This window comes from Lineus longissimus, chromosome 1, assembly GCF_910592395.1.
Source record: "Lineus longissimus chromosome 1, tnLinLong1.2, whole genome shotgun sequence".
In the NCBI taxonomy this organism is placed as follows: domain Eukaryota; kingdom Metazoa; phylum Nemertea; class Pilidiophora; order Heteronemertea; family Lineidae; genus Lineus; species Lineus longissimus.
This window is the reverse complement of record NC_088308.1, coordinates 6717824-6736001: the sequence shown is the minus strand read 5'-3', so window position 1 is coordinate 6736001 and position 18178 is coordinate 6717824. Positions and strand designations below refer to the sequence as shown.

Here is an 18178-nt window from a genome sequence, read left to right as displayed (position 1 = left end):
AACGCTATTGTTCACATACGATAGGCTGTTAGTGCTGCATGTTACGACAAGAGACGGTGTCTTGTCAAATTGACTAAAAAGTGCTAAACCTCTCGAGACGTCCTCGTTTCATTCCTGCGTTACGGTCTTAAATCATTAGACGGCCAATATAACTTGCTTCACGATATTTGCAATCACCATTTGTTAGAACGAAATCTTCCACTTTCAATCAAGACTCCGAATGATGACACCGTAATGACTGTCATCAAGAAAGCTAGGCTCGTTAGCTGCGCTCTATTACGTTGTTGTGTAGTGAAGCGGATCTACTGTCATTGCACTGCTGAACTGCGTCAGTGCTACTACAAGGATTTTATGTTACTCGTATGCTTTTTATCATATTTTAGAACAAAAATGGTTTGAATCTTAAAGTTGTGAGATACATGGCGTAGTCACAGGTTTAAGAACAACAGGCGGCGAGCACTTACGTTTGGCTGTCACTTTTTTCAGTTGACAAGAACAATTAAGATTGCTGTTGACTTGTCGAAGGGAGGGGCGCCTCGATCTTACGCCATCCCGCTTAGTCGACCGCTGAGCCATTTGTCCATTTACAAGTCCAAAGCAAGCACAAGTATAACATTTTGGACCAGGAGCTGGGGCTTTGGTAACGAGACAGGGAGGGCCGGGGTACATCATGAATCCCCTTTCCATACCCAGGCCATAATGATTAAAGGTTTGAAGAGATACTTCACCTCAGTTGGAAAGGTTACTGAAAATCGACTCGCCACTGCATATCATGATATGACAGCTATTCGATAAACGGTGGTTAAATAGGTTGTCACTTGATCTTGAAAGTGATTTCAATCTGCATATTGAACATCCCTAATTCGTCGAGAATTGATCGAATGAATATAAATCCGTTGAAGGCGTTTAAATTGAGGTGTTGAAGTGATATTGGGCTGGGATGACATACGGCTGTAGCTCTACTAGGCAGCAACGAGACTGACTAATTTCGCAGTTAAGAGTGCTGGAGAATTCTTAATCAAGGGATGGCAAACTATGTGTGTTGAACGCTTACTGGAGTTCTTTTGATAATCTTGGTATTAATCTAGTGACGAAAGGACATTCGCCGAAAGACATTTACAACGACGTACAATATTTCAGGGCAAAATGTACCGAATGTGAATAGTTGGTTGTGTGTGTCGATGATCATGACGCAGCAGACGGAAATACATCCCGCTTCAAAAGTACCAGTAATCATGAGGTCGCTAGGAATGACATGTCATTTTATTGCACGCCATCTAAAATTAAATATGCAATGATGTGATGATACTTTCAAGAAATAATATGTTGTTGACTGACTGACCTATGTATGGACCAGGCTAATGATGTGCAAGCGTGCTAAGTTGACTAATTAAGCCGTGGAAAGTGGAGGCTGTCACGATCGAATAGCAATAAATGGCTAACACCTACATAACACACTTCAAGGTAGGGTTTATTGTTGGTCGTTTTAAGAACAGTACATGAAAAGTAACTTGTCTGACTTGTCTTACGAAATTACAAACCTTTCAAATGTGTTCCTACTTGTTAATAGTTACTATTACAGTACCTGACTAGGATCAAATCTTCCTTTGACCTCTTTTCTTATTACCTGAACCTCAGATTGAGGATCACTGACGCATAAATGGCCATAGTCTCTATTTGTTCGACAAAGACTAGTCTATCCTTTGGGCATGACTCTGGATGTCCCCTAGGGCCCTTTATCCATTTTCCATCCTACCAAAATCCATCTAATGAAACAGGGGTTTCCTTCTTCTTGTGGTTCCGGTTTCCGCTGGTTTGTGATACGACCCGCCGTTTGATCACATTCATTTACGCCGTATAGGTTGCCGGTAAATTGTGTAAATGTATAAAGAAAGCTTATCTATCTCCTAGCCAGCTGTTGTCGATAGGAGGCAGCTGAAATATCGGCAAAGATAGTAAAAGTTCATTAGGTGCATATTGTTGGACAATATGAATGAATGAATGACGAACCAACTGTGCGCTTGCGTCATGATATAAGTATGCTTCGAGACTAAAGTAAATTAAGTATGCTTAGGGACAAAGTATCTTGTATATTATATGTCCGCCTCGTTAGTTTGGGGCTCTGGAGGGTGAATTATTGGTCGGATTTCTTTGAAGTTTGGTTTTTATTGCCCGCAAAAATGTTGCGGGTTACAGTAATCTTTCCTTTGATGTTACTTTACCTGACATTGCCGCAGGCGGGGAGATATCGCCATTTACTTAGAATATCATAACAATGTAATCCGTAAAAAACCCTCGGTAAATTGGTAGGTATTATCGGCTAATAGAGATCTAACGATTGCAAAGGCACCGGGATTATTAGATATAAAGACTGTTCTACCTTTTAGAAATGTGATGCCACGTTGCCCTTTAATTTTTGCAGTTGCTTATTTGTTTCGTAATCATCAGTTTAGTTTATTGAAAAGTTGCGTACATTGCACATTCAAATGTACACTAGCCATCAGCACTTTTATCAACATGAAAATAAAAAATTAATAAAAATCTCCTTTTTAACACAAAATGAGATTCATCACATTCCCAAACTCTAATAAAGGTGCTTCATAAACGGCGCGCTAAGCGTCAAAGCGATTATCAAAGTCATACCTCGTATTTACTTCTAAAATCCTCCCGGAGAAGCCAGATCATTATTAAACAATTTTCCTTTGCTGCGGTGTAATCTGACATGACCAATTGCTTCTAAAGATAGGAGTCAAATTTATTTGTGACTGCTCTTGTGTGTACTTCAAATAAAGTATAACGGCACTTGATGCAGTAATGATGGAAGAAAAAAGAACTACATATGACTTAGAGAAGATATCACAACCCGGAGGCAAGAACAGCTCCAGTGACTTTATCACGGATTTAATATTCTCTCATTTGCCCAAAGGCTTCGAATAATTCTTCACCCGTCCTATACTTCCAGTATTTTTTCTCTCAAATATATACGTCATGGCTGTCGGCAAATTGTCATATTGCGAGTTAGATAGTTGCGCTGATTGAAATGAAGTCGGTTGATCTTCATTCAACGGCGAATATCGAGAACGTCAGTCAGCATTATTATTGCCACGGGTTAGAACAAAGTTCGCTCGAAACGGAGGTTCAATTCATTTAGGTCTTGATTACTGTGCAAATCAATTACCCCGCCCTTCCTGGTCGTGCACTGAAGTTATGATATACTTTAATCATGTACTTAATAGTATTCGATGTGAAACCTACATGTATGTAATAATATAATCATCTTGGAATTTAAAAGGATAGGACCTAACCTACCCGTTTTACATCCTGATTTCATCAGGAGACTATAGGTTATGAATTAGAAGTAAAGATTTAAGTATGAATATGTGAACGAAGAAGTAATTATAATATGAAACCAAAAGACCCACCAGAGTCCAAAGAACTTGGAGCCGTGCTTACGATTACGCACGGTCTGCCTCTGTTTAAGAAATCATTTGCTCAATATAACGATATTATCGGAGGATCCTAATACCATACTATCCGGTGAGCAATTAACGCCATAATATACATGTACATGTATACAAATGTAGATTGCATAAACCTATCCAAACATTAATATTGTATTGAGACTGCCATCCTATTGCTAAAGAAAATAAATTCATTTAAGGAAACGAGAAAAGAACGAACAAGGAAAAATCATAACAAATTATTAGTCATGTGAAGCGCGGTGGCGTACAGGTATCCGAACCCAATCACTGGGTTGTTGGCTGAACCTCTGTCCAATTGCTTATATATACGTCCTTCGCAGGTCAAGCTCAGGTGTGTCAAATGACAGCTACCACTAATACTCCCGAGTGCCTTTGTGAAGACCCGTCACTGTGACTGTTGTCGTGATGCGCGTTTGTACAGACCCATGTCAGTGGAAAGTATAGTACGAAATCCGCCATTAACATTGCGCCAAGCTGTCGCATATACATCGGCAGCGCCAGGACATGACTCTTTATTCCTTTCCCAAGCGAAGACGTGTTCAATAAAATAAAGTATTTCACTTCACCGCTGATAATCAATCAATCACCAGATGGTTTTCAAGGTTAATCCCTATGAAACAAACTAGTGAACCAAAATGAACTTGATTGAATTTATCGGTTGAATATAAGTGATTTCATCTGCTACGTCTTTGTAGCTTTGATCACCAAATACTGTACTGAATCATTATCGCCAATACCCGCATGGCGAGGTAAAACATTAAACATATTAAACTCGTGTACCATGTATCTTGGAATTGAAATTATAGAATGTGCTGAAACGCATGACCTGATGGTATCGTTTTCGGAAAGTGGAACGTTTTTTTTAAAGATGTGTAGTATTTGAACTGCGATGGGATATTTGGCGTGCATCAATAAAATGAGTAGACAAACGCGCACTCGAACTTGCTAAACAAAGCTAATGCGCGAGCCACATTTGGATTGTTGCAGTCACCACATCCTCGCGATCTGGTGAAAAAAGGTTAGTGACCACAGGAACATTATACAATATCAGCCTCCAAGGACTTCCTCCAATTACCTTGGATAGAGTAATCAATAAAGAGTAAATGATGCAAATTACGGATAAAATCCCAGATCTGCGACGAGAGCTACACCGAATCGTAAATCTTAAGCAAAGGATTTTCGTGTCCAATTTACATCAGGGTCCCCCATGGCCAAATGCGTTGTTCTCCAGAACGACACTATTTTCCGCATGCGTACGTCTTTTTTCGCGTTCCACAAGACATTCTCCGGCCATCAGCTGATCTGATTGTGCGTACTGTCTTTTTTCTCAGGTGATAGTCGATTGCCGAAGGGGACTGAGGACAAATGTCAATCAAGTACATACCCTGATATGCAATTACTGTGCTGTCAGTGGTAAATTGTGATTCACGAGACATGATACGCGTAATAGGTATATTGGGTTGGTTTTGATTCAGCGGAACCCACTGGAATATGCTTGACCGGGATTGAGACGACAGCGGCTGATCGAACACCCGTAATACCAATGTAAACATAAAAAAGACACGTTCCTGAAAACACAGTCTCGTTATCATACCTTGCAATGCCTACGGATAAGTTTTTTTTTGTCTAATTCGGGCATCCGAATTTTCTTCTATATGACCGTTGCAGAAACACGTTTTCTTTTTATCTTGCCTTGATTCTACATCTGCGAGTCCGCAGTTAGTCGTCAATTGTCTTGAGTACATTACCAATAAACCGCCGAGTTATTGGGGTACTGGTAAAGTGGTAATCTACAACATTTTCCTTCTTGGTTAATGCCTTGTTCTATCAGCAGCAATGCGTCCGGGTTCTCGAGAGACGAGCTGAAGTGAACCTTTATTGACAATAAAAAAACAGTCATTCTGCGGACATGTTCAACCAAAATCTTGACGTCTTGCAAGCTCATATAGAGAAAACGCGTTTCAGTGGTCAGTATCATCAAGTCTTGCCCTGATGACCCTCAGATAAGCCCTTTTTGCGTATCTTTGGAATTCTTCCTACACCAATACAAGATATAATAAACCTTCTGCTGCGATGCATTGGTGAACAAGACAGTTTGCCTTAAACATTTTTTATCAATCGAAAAGCCTTTTTAATCTAACGATGTGTTTATTAATACATGTATTATGATTCTTAAGAATTAAGAAATATATTTTTTGTTGTTGTAATTTTCGCGAATTTAAAAAGCGAGGCTCGAAATGTTGGTGGTCTACAGTATGCAGTAATCACATTCACCGCTTCAACTTTAAACTTCATTTACTCTTATGACTAGGTGATTGACGTGCACTTTTCCAAATAAGGCTGTCAATATTTCAAATTGTCTGTAGAAGCGATCTTTTCTATACCGAGCCGTAAATTGTAATTGCTCAGCGCCCCGGATACGTCTAGGAATGTTTATTTGAAGAAAGGAGCCCAATTCTTTTAGTACCAATGCAATTAATTTGATTGTCTGTTCTATAAGACACAGTCTGTCTGGCAGTGAATCCGCTCTGTACCATGCCATCAACTACTGGTCAGAGTGGAATAAATCATGTCATTGGACAAATGACATCTGAGTAGAAGACTACAGGATATTCAAATTCAGCACAAAATTCCCATTAAAAATCACTTGTTTGTTTGCATTTCTTAAAAAATACTCCATGAAGTCATCTTCTCAGAAAATTAAACCAGTCTACGTGATCAGAATTCGAAAATCGACTCACCTGTGCAACGAATTTCTAACGCTTGAACAAAGGACTGATCATTTCACTAAGACCTGTTTTGTTAAAAACCGGCGAGCTTTGCTGCCCGATCGAGCTGTCTGTTTTTGCAATTAATTTTTCACTGCAACGTCAAACCGTGGTGGTTTCCTGCTGTGTTGGAACCAGTCCTTTATAAAGCTCTTGATTGAAATACCCTCGGGGTCGACCCCTCCCCCCAAACAATCGAGAATTGTTTCAACTACGGTGAAACCCATTTTTGCATCGGGCCATACCTTTTCTCAAAAGAAGAACGTTTCATCCAGAACAAACAAAGAATATCATGCCAGGGAGAACATATCACAACAGCCTGTACTGCACGTTAAACTTTACCTCGGACCTGATATCTGGGAAGTGAACGTATAGATTGGAATTGTTTCCTCAATTTTTCATAATTGAACCAAGTTCACGATGGCAACAAACGAGTTTTATGTTACACGGATACAATACAAAAGGTAATGCTATGTGGTGAAATGGTTGGTCTTCACGAGAAATGAAATTACCATTACCGAAACACAACACACTATGCCGTTATTACTTTCGGTCAAATCACACAATGCATATTAACGATTTTGCTGTTTATGAAATGACATCTATTTTTTGCTTTTCCTAGTTTGTAATTGAACGAAGGCGCAAATTATATTAAGGTAATGGCAAAAAAGAAGGTAAGTTGGGTCAATGTCAAATACATTAAATCCTTTTTCTTGATCACGAGGAGTAATCATTTAAGTATTCGGGTCTTTTTGCGGATAACTCTGGACGAGACTTATGATGCCACTATAACGGATAGAAAGGTTGAGGGGGAAAATGTCATACCGGTCTCTGTAAGTTCGCTTCTGCATCCCTAGAAGCGAACGTTTACCCCAAATATTGACCATGTATTTTATCTGCTGTACCCTTCAAGATATACGTTGCATCGTTGATACATGATATGTATTACCCTCTCTCGTTGTCGACCTACTGTAGCTTAAGCCTTAGAGACTGGCCAAAACGTTGGCTCTGTAATACACCAGGACCTTGTTCAGCCGTTCTATCTATATCAGTGACTTGCTAAATACATGTATCGCCTTCCCAGTGACTGCAGCCACCCAAACCACTTCGCAATCAAGGCATGCACTCCAAGTTGTCTACAACTACGATTCCCCAAGATGGTCGTCTTGCAATGACTGGGAAAGGCGAAGGCAGCATATTTTCCGTCCGATTACCAGATAGTCCAATCGATTTCAGCTTATGAGAATTCCTAAGCAAAACGCAATATCAGTTACTCACCAAAACCGAAATTGGCATTTGTTTAATTTCCGCTATGGTACTTGTGGGACATCGTTGACATGGGCGGTCGTGTGGTAAACGATTTAATTGCTGCATGGTTGTCTGATAATAAAAACCATCTGCGTATCCCTTGGTTGTAGAAAACACCACCCTGTCATCACTCTCCTTCATCAGCAGCTATGCTTAGTGCGAGTGATGTTCTGGAGCAAATACCCACCACTTACGGTTAATCGTAATGTTTCATGTGTGGCATACTGCTGTTTACTGCTAAACTTGCGAGAAACAAATGGCAAAATTGATACCAACAGCGCACCAGAATTGACTTCACAAATAATAAAGGCGAGCCAACAAAATAACTTGTAGGCTATACTATAAATGTCGCTGACAGTGAAGGCCCAATCTCGGTGGTTTGTTACCCATGCAAGAGCGACAATTTACAATAGGGCTAATGTATTCCTTCCAACCCCGACGCTGGATTCTTGACTTTTCTGCCAATGGGAACATCGCTTCCTCAAGTTGGAATACCATTTTACCACTCCACCAAGAAATTTCCCATTGCTTTATCTTCAGCTGCTGAAGATCACCTTTGATGAACATTGGGCCAATATTTCTCTGAAGTTACTTCACGAGTAGCATGACAATGTTGTTATGCCCTCTCTAGTACTTAGGTGTGTCGTGAAAGAGAAAGACAACTTAAGTAAACATATTAAGGAATCGGCGCTGATGGAGATGCTTGATGGAAATAATGTTTTTATATGGTATCTACTTAAGGCTAAGCGCTTTCTACAGACGGTGTGAAATGCGTATCGACATGCCATGGGTAAAGTATGATGTGTGACAGTATAAGTAACAAAAAGGCGTGTATAGAATTCGCTACAATTATCATTTGGATTTTCCTACATGGATATCGGCGGACCTGACGAAGTTCCCGTTCCTATCTCCTTTATATCATCACGTCGCATCTTGGCTGCAAATGAATAAGCAACTTTGAGGATACACTATTAATAACCAAATGTGATACATGCAGTGTACATTTGTTGCATGTTAGCTGCACTGCCTTTTATGTCAGTCTCAATGTCAATCAGCATGTCGCGTGCGGTTTCTTACAACAAAACCGCATCTTTGATGTCTTTTAAGTACGATTATATGTACTTAAGAGTGGCATTCACTCAAAAGAGATGTGTGCGTGTCATATCAGAAAAGAAGCTTGACATGTCAAGGCTAAATAACAGGTTTTGATTCTTTCCTCTAAACCCTTTTCCTGAACATTTTCGAGCGAAAATGCACCATGGAGAGAGCACCTGGGATCACGTCTAATACTTCCCCATCGCAACTAGAAGCGCGGTTGTCATCTTTGATTTTGTGTTAAGACGTTAAAAGTCGTTAAGATTCGAGCGTGTAGCTTTTTAAAAAATCTATTATTTTTCACGAAAGCACGATATCAAAGCACGACATTTGTTTTACTTCAATCGCCGTTTACGTGACAGATCAGTATCACAAATGCATTGACTATTTGCTACGGTAACCTTTCATCTTGTTCACGCTGCCTCAAGGTACCATAACAAAACACACATCAATGGAATCGGAAGGGTATAATGATTCCAGGAAAAAAAAACAGGGTTAAGTTATAAAGACGTTCCTCTCGTTAGCATTTTCAAAGCTACATTTATCTGTTTGATATTCATCATAAGAATTAAATCCCTGTTTGTTCTGGTTATTTGCCATCTATACAAAGCAAACATTCTTTATCAAATTATTGAACTATATAAAAATGATTTATGGAGAAAAGATGGCACAGATATCGAATTGTAAGATTATTTTGAGGAGAACTATTTTGGCCGATTCTCTCTAACACTAGCGCGACCTCGTCACAATCATCATGTGGTGACGGCTCGGATTGATTTTCTTTATGGCGACGTCGAATGGCATTAGAGGGACTACGTCCGTCCCCTAACCTCGCCGTCCCCAGTAGAACCACTAATGTTAGAATGCCCAAGAGGTGTGGTTGTCTCATGGTCAAAACGAGGCTAATACATAATCCATTATAAAAACGACGTATTATAACTGAAAGGTGTTTTAGAATTCGTTATTATCATGCGCGATCACTTCAATTGTGATGTGCTTCATGTAAAATACCTATCCTTCTTGGACGCGTCTGACCTTTTCCAACATTTGATTGGCAATCAATTTCATGAAGTCGAATACTAAAGAAATGATATTTGGCCAATTCCAATGTACTGCATGTTTCATATCTACTTGCCTTTGAATTGAAAGCATTTTGTCATCATGCAGTTTCATGAATCAAAGATAAATAATACAGCTTAAGTGAAGAAGTAAAATTAAATTGAGAGAAGCAAGTTTAGTTTTTCTCTATCGTATCATGCCAGTGGGAAGCTTCGAGCGTTGTCATCTTAATTGATGGTTATGGCACTTTGAACCCGTCATTCGTCATCACGAAATGGTTAATGTTGTTATCATCTTCACCCAGGTGTAGATGATAACTTATTATGTTTCCGGTCACGTAATAAACCATGGTTAATGATTGTATAATTATTCCCTTGGCAGAGGTGATAGACGGTTATCTAATTAATTACGAAGAAATCTATCATGAAGCGAATGCTTTTTGGATTACTCGCTTAAAGTAAGTAAATTAGGAACAACTGTATTAACAAAAAGGCTATTTTCAATAGGACGAGAAATAAGGAGAAACGAATCCACTGTGAGAATTATAGATACCTCACGAGAAGGTTTTTTATCATACAATCATTTCGAATAAATTGATTCAAGAATACTAAGTCATATACAATGACGCTACTTTCTTTCATTAATACTTCATTAGGGTAACCAGCGTCCTGACAGCTAATTAAAAATCACAAACCTCTCGCTAAAATGGAAATATAAAAACAGCAGAAAGGAAGTTAGAGGGTGCTTATTACTCAGATGAGTACCTACTTCCTCCCTCATAGAGTATTAGCAAAAAAAACTGAAAATTACAAAATGACGTGTACATTTAATGATTTTCTGATATCATCTGGCTCGTGTTATCTTTGCAAAGCAGCATAACTAAATGGTGTTCCCCTGTAAGTCACCCTTAGTCGATGAGAGTTATTTAATGACAAACCAAAGCTTTGATAACTGAGATGGTTCTTCAGGTCTCTTTCTTTCATTCGCGGCCACCTCATTCGAACTATTGGACGTATCAATCTTACTTTCAGAAAGACCTTCGAAAATTTGTTAACACTATTCTGAACCCAACAGCATGTGCTAAGAACCGCATGCTAATTAACAAGGAAATTAACTCGCATGACTCCCCATTTCATTATATCGTTGTTGCGAGGTCTGGAGTCATCATTTTCAATCACTGAACAGTTTTGAGATTAGCCACATTGGATGAGGCGATGCCAGTGTAAGGATGAAACCATGCAGCAGGAAATTTGTCAGCCGCGTAAACTTAATTTCTGCACCGTATTGTGATGGAGTAGGATTATGTTTTCAATTTCTTGCGGGTAAGTTTAGTATCAATGTCATGGGTTCTTGTAGGGCCATCTAGTTTTGATGGAAATTAGAAAAATTAGTCCTCAGGAACCGACCGGAATTAACTCCAAATAACGTCTATGATGCATGCAAAAGACAATGTGATAAATTCGCACCGCTTGTTACTCCTCTTTGTTCTTCTTCCGTACTTTTTATCTTTTTCTAATCATGGTATTGAATTTTATAGCCTCGATGTTAAAAGTGGCAGCCGAACACTCAAGTCTTCGGTGAAGTTGTTGAGATCATGGCCACTGTGAACAATAGTATTAGTGGAATATAAAAAACGATGAACTGCAGACAGACCAAGGCTTTGCATTCATTAGGATTTCTTTGTTATCTAGATTGCATAAAAATCGATATTGCCTTCTCGTAGCGCAAAGTGATCATCATTTTCTTTTGTAGTATTGATGGTGTGCAATTTGTAAAGTAAAATTCGTAAAGACACGGAGCAATATCGAGAAGGAAAACACTCAATCTGGAGAGGTAATCGTTACGTTGAGATAAAATTTACATTTAATGGCTTTCGTCTCCGCGCTAATCTTTCAAGCACTTTGTAATTAGGACGTAAAATACACATTCTGTCAGGATAGTGTTTTTGTATTATCGTTGCTATGACATGTATGAATAATGGCGAATGCATTTTGTTTCGGGTAATCGGCAGTGATATGGACCTTTGATTTATTATACCATGTCATATGCAAGACATAGCCAAAGGTTGTTCACTCAAAAAGAGGGACTCGATCATCTCATGTTCAACGTCATTTCAGATGATCGGATATATTCGTGCATCATGTGAAGGAATGTTTTATTTAAATTATATTTCCGTGCTGCTTTTCCGTTTGTTTTTGCACGTCATGTACCTATCAAAATTCCGTTTCAAGGACTCATGATTCATTTCACCAAGTCATATAGATGACTTACAAGACATGCCAAAAGTAATTTGCCTGACAAGAAAGTCTAAATCCGAAGTGCAACGTAATCTCAAATGATCGGTTATTTTCGTGCCCCATGTGATCTATGAGCACCTAGCAATTAAATAATTGTGTATTTTCGTGCATCTTGTGGACACAATTACTGGAGTCCATTATTGCAGCTTCCATTTCAATTTGCACGCCATATACCTGTAGAGGAAATCAGTTACAAGAAATCTTATTCATTGCATTGCATGAGAGACACGTCCGAAAGTACTTTACCTAACAAGAGAGACGAGATCAAATGTTATCAATGGCAAATGTCATATCAGCAAATCGGTTATTTCCGTGCGTCCTAGACATCTGCTGAGCCCCTATGTGCCTGGTGAGCGTAAATCTGGTCTGCAGACGATCATACTGACACGTCACGACAGGAGCAGATGATCTACTATGTACCATCATTGATAAAGTACCTCCTTGAGGTCATCTAACTCAATCTGCTTTCTGTCCAATATGTAGCTTGGCTGATCTTGGCGTTGGACTAATGCAGATACAAGCCCTGTTCAACTGGTGCCCATCGGCACGTCGTCACATTGTCACTGTTATGTTATGTGAGCTACAATATTTAAAGTAAACCTGCCTTTCATCAACTGGAAAGGATGTTACTTAGGTACTGAGTTGTAAATCACAAAAACGGTATCTGGCAGGGAATGCTCAACGGCTAATCGATTGAATGTAGGATGCGTTACCTGTTAAAAGCTATCAAGAAACACTAATAGAATTTAGAGTCCTTTGGGGCTGATTAAACGTTCAGTGATAAAGCTCACGTTGATTGTTTTTTAAGCATGACCTGAGCCATGTAAGCATATTTCTAGGCCCGAGCGCTGGACATTTTTGCTATGCATCGGTGAGTAGTGGGTGGCTTAAGAGATGTCATCATTAAACTAATAGAATTTCTATAATTTATTACATCAGCTACCCCATACAGAAGTTTATTCTGATGAATTTCCGTTGGATGTTTTATTTCAATTTCCTTAACTTCACCGGACCACATCCGAACAAAATGTACTGAGGGTATTCATGTATGTACCATGATATCAATCACAGTTAGAGTTAACAACAGTGGTATGTGTGTTGCATATCTTGCCCAGTCTAAACTGCAGTTGGAGTTACGATTTCCCACCCAGTTAGTATGATAAAAGATACATAACTGATCGTCGAATTCAAATCCTATCCACGAAAAGTAACACTTAACATTTGATAATGGATGTGTGAAGATTCTTGTTGGCTCAATTTGATTGCCATCTGGGTGGAAAGCTGAGATAAAGCGACAGTTGACCAAAATGATTAATTTCTGATGGAAAGACTTGTTATAGGTTGTCCACCCCATTTGCAGAGCATCATCGATGGTGCTATGAAGAATGTCTTGTTTACACAGCTGGAACGGGGACATCATATTTGTTGAGACGCATATCTTTGTCAGAGAGAGGGAGAGGCATTTGTTCATCTTCATGTTTTTATGATGGAAGAAATATGTACAGTGATACTAGTTTATATCTTACTTGTTCGACAAAGTTATGGAAAAAATAGAGCACCGACGTAACTCGGTTGTCAGCAGCACAGCTCAACTTGCGTATACCAGTACGGTTCGTCAAAGTCTTGGAAGCTTTGCGTTTCCAAACGCGGGCTGTAGTATACGATAAGCATGTCCAACATGGCAATTGCCACCATGAATGGTGTAATCATTTTTGTTTTGAAACTCTGCTCAATCTTTCCCACCAGAGTACGGTTTGTAAAGCACCCAGGGAACCTCGGAAATGGGCTATAATTAAGTCATGCAGTAAATTTCCCGTCGATTCGGAAGTATGGCGTCTTCTTAGCCTCTCCGCTACCGCAATGGATGGATTCTTCCATCTATCACGACACAGACGGATGATAATCACATCAAGCTAAATACAGATGTTTAACCGGAATCGAACCAATCATTTCAGCAAGAACTGAAGCAGTACCTAAATCACAGAACTGTCAGTATAAGCGATCATCACCTTTTCTCACTTAAGGACCTGAATTTCGGCACGATTTTTTTGCAAGACCTCCTGGTGTTGGTATCAATGATTGGTTTTTAACCATGCATTTTTGCAATTTATGCTGTGACATGCACTTCGGCATAACTCACTGGTTCTCTGAAGGAGTTATGGCAAAGTCATGAGCAGTAACACGGATTGAACAGCCTCTACAACTACTGTCGCCAACATCGCGATACTGTACCGGTACCTAGAATTACCAAGATACTCAGCAATTATTTCCTTCCTCCTATGGCTGATGACAAAATGTGATCGGTGAGCGTAATGTCATTGGACGCAATAAACACATACCAACGTTGGGGTAAAAGGGTTTTTAACGAGTGTCCCAGGTAATTCGAACAGCTAATGATGAAAGAGGATTGGCTGTCTTGGCCGTTAAGCAAGCTCCAGTGAAGACAATTGGTTCGAAATTCGGTCTACTGAAAGAATTGCACAGATTTCTCCTTGACGCTACTTTTGGACTATCGGTACTGGGATTAATGCAACTAGTTGATTGAATGTTTTTTCCGACTCATCAGTGACAAATTGACTCTTGGTATACTTGACGAAGTGAGGGAGTAATTTGTTTGGAGTATCTTGATCGCGATGATGCTGATAAATTCGTGATGGCGCGGTTGTGACAACCCTAACCATTGCGAAATAAGTGAGATCGGCTATGTTGAAACGTTAAAAAAAGCATGAGAGCACTATTTGAGAACAAAGATGACTTTTCTTATTGTACCAGCAGCAACGTATCAGCAGGTTGCTGCTGATATAAGAACGTTGTTTCAAAAGATGAAAGCTAAATATGAAGCATTGCACCACAGGAAGTGGGCGAAGAAAATAGCTCGTTGTAACCGATATAATTGATAAAAAGCAGTGCAGTCAAGTTAGGTTGGGATGGAATCTAACTGTCATTCTTGACTTCTACGTACAGAGATTTCGAGTTGGGGTGAAAGAATGGGCAAAAATTGTTAATACTGATTGAACATGTTGTGACCTCTTGGATGCATCTACAGCGCCTTTTCATAGTAACCTTGTAATTATTTATCTCCTGAAACTTCACGCTCCAGCTGTAAAAACTTTAAGCGACTGTTTAAATGAGGTATGTTTTTGCCATTTTCCACGTGTATCATTTCCGTTCTTTTCACTAATTCCGCCAAACGCAAACACAATAAAAATACTGAATATGGGCATAAGGCGTTTATATCTACAAAAGTGGCGTCAATATCCGGATACGTTAGGCGGGCGCCATGTCTCTTTTGACAGGTGTGTATGCACCTCGCCACTGTCACTACACAGTCACTAAGTTTTTCAAAATAAAATGGCTTAATTTCCCTTACAATAAATCAACTTTAATGGTGATTAATTTTCGTGCAATATTTACCGCACGATGAAACATTTCATTAAATTTCTTGATTTGATTTGATACACCTCGTCGTCCGTTACCAGTAAATGTATGATGGTCCCATGGCATTAATAACTAAAGGTACTATTTATATATACATTGTCTCAGCGGGCGGAAAATCATTGTAGTGTTGTTTACAACAAGTTATAACTGATCGGTGTTTTGGTAGCTAAACCTCAATAGATCTTTGAACGTGTGTTCTCTGCAACTGATGCTAAATCGATTCATAACAAGAGAATGACGCGCTATATTTCATGTAGCCGGAAAATAATATTCCGATCCATTTTATAGAGAAAATACAACGCTGTCATAGAACGGCGCGCCAGAGTACCAACGGACAAAACTCTGATTCTCCTTTTAGTGAAAGCCGGTATTGCAGAGAATGATGCGTGAATATCAGGATCGTGATCGATGATATCTCAAATTTTGTTGATGAAACCCAGGAGGGCGCGTTAGGTCCCCACTGACACAGGAAGCATAATTTGTACCGAGCATTCTAAAAAGTTTTCTGCTTTGAATAAATAGGATAAGTTGTAAGGAAAATATCGTTCTGTTTTTCAGAAGTGTATGGCTACGGAATATCGGTGTTCGCATTGGCGGAATTGCGGTGGGGGATGAAAGAATTCGTCCGATAGTCTTACATTATCTCAACTGCCGCTTTGCTGGAAGGATATACATTGCCTATCAAAAGGATATACGCGTGACTGGTTAACACTTGCTGTACACGTTGGTGAGTGAAGGACTTTCATTTATTTCTATATTGTGTCGCCTTCTTTGTCGTCGGTCGGCCTATTGTTAACTTCGTATAGTGCAAGTGCCAGTTATTTTCCATTTGGTGACAAATTAATTTCGTGATGACGGAAATCTCATTGATTTCTTGAGATGTTCATTTTCGTTGAGTTTGTGATAATGCACTCAAACGCTTGCATGTATTGTCTGGATGTACATAGAATGTATGTTACATCGTTGTGTGTTCTCTTGTTGGATAATTGTTGGTCGCAACCTATATAGATATAATGATTTCAGTTAACTGTCTACAAGGACCAAAATTGAGACTTGTAACATTTATCACCGTACACATTGCGGTGGCGAACATACTGATATGAAACTAATGACTTGATTATTACACTTAAAATATATACAGTGTTCTTTATGATTTCCAATGGTGGCCAGAAAATGAATCAACAAACTATTATCAGAAGTATTTGATATAAAATGCATTTAGTAGACGGAGTTTTTAGATTCATATCAGGATATCTATGTTTCTATGTGTCTATGTGTATGAATAGTACATGTAATTCTAAGTGTAATTCTAAGTGTTTCGAACCTAATCAAACTGTTCGAGGGGCTTTAACTCACTTGAAAAATGCAGGTCGTGCGCAGAAGGAGAAAGGGTATTTCATTATGATACGAATTGTTTAGAATAGTTGGAATGAAGAAACGAACAATAGGTCTTCTAATAATATTTATTCCTGAAACACCAACTCCTTGAGTGAAAATGGCGGCCAACAGGAGCAGTGAGAGTATAACGCACGGCCTCGATTTCAATGTAACCCGTAAAAATACACAGCGCCTAGCAGCGGTCTTGACTTTTCGATCGAGAGACGGATGGAGCAATCGTGTTGCACGTGCTGTGCTGTGTTGGATTCGATGAAGTAACGGAGCTAAAAGGCCGTTGAGGATTTTCAGCATGACAACTAGTAAAAACTTTGGTGTGACTGAATTGAAATTATCGGTGCATTTGTCAGTGTTTCCCATAGTTCAGTGTTTTCCTTTATGTTCTCCTGTTCACGGAGAATGGCGACCACTTACCCAACAACAGCCATTCTAAGCCTGATCTATTATTCCGTTGACAGCACAATTCTCGAACAAGAAGTCGCACCCAGTTTGCCTGACGTAAAAAAGGGCGTTTCTATCTTTACCAAGTGACCTCCGATATTTTTGAAACGCCACAATAACGTGTTCTGTAACCTTATCGACCGTATAATTCTATTTCAAGAGCTCTTAACTAATTGCACTATGACTGTAACTTATCAATATAATATGATTAATGCCTTTGTTAATGAAAACCTACCAAACGAGCAGAGCGGGGGGGGGGAGGAATTATTTGCATGTTATAATGTTCTCATACTTTTTAGCTCACCTCTGGGGAGCTTATACGATACCGTGGCGTCCGTCGTCCCTCGTCGTCCGTCGGCGTCCGTTAGCAGAGCACGTTTCGCCACCGCTAAGGCTAGATGGCTAAAACTTGGTGTGATGGTAGCTTTGGGCGATATGCCAAGTCGTACTTTTCTTTTTCGCGATATGACCTACTTTCTGGCCTCCAGGCGGCCATCTTGGAAATTGTGTTTTGCCTTTTTGAAGCTAATGGTTGTACTACGTAGAGTGAAAAAACCTTCCCAGAAAATATGCAAATATCACTATTCATAATGTAAACCAGTGGATTTGACTTTTGCATTTTGTTGATCCACCCTGTATGTGACTATTCTGTGGCAATGCGCTGCTGCCACCTATACTGTTTTGACTGGTTTAGGAACTACATGTATTGCACGGTCGCTATGGTAACGGTCAGTTTAACTTCGTTAATCAGCTTCCTAAAATCATCGGGTTGCTGTAATATTTTGAGAATATTACTTGAGGAATTTTAAGTACCTTTTAGGCCTTGATATGAATTTATTTACGTGTGTAAACGACTGGGCACATGGTCGTCTGCTAATTTCTCCATCTTGGAAGC

The 18178-nt window shown here is 39.4% G+C and overlaps 1 protein-coding gene across 5 annotated transcripts in view; it reads left to right on the top strand.

The window, feature by feature from the left end:
- Nucleotides 1–18178, top strand: part of LOC135487135 (RYamide receptor-like) — a 91617-nt gene that overhangs the window by 45212 nt on the left and 28227 nt on the right. For 4 of the 5 annotated variants that reach the window (XM_064770579.1, XM_064770560.1, XM_064770569.1 and 1 more), the window contains one exon: nucleotides 16006–16174. The gene's annotated coding sequence lies outside the window, so the exon portion shown is untranslated. Of the gene's footprint in view, nucleotides 1–10969; nucleotides 11035–16005; nucleotides 16175–18178 lie in introns of those variants that run through there. The other variant, XM_064770586.1, reaches the window with a different exon arrangement.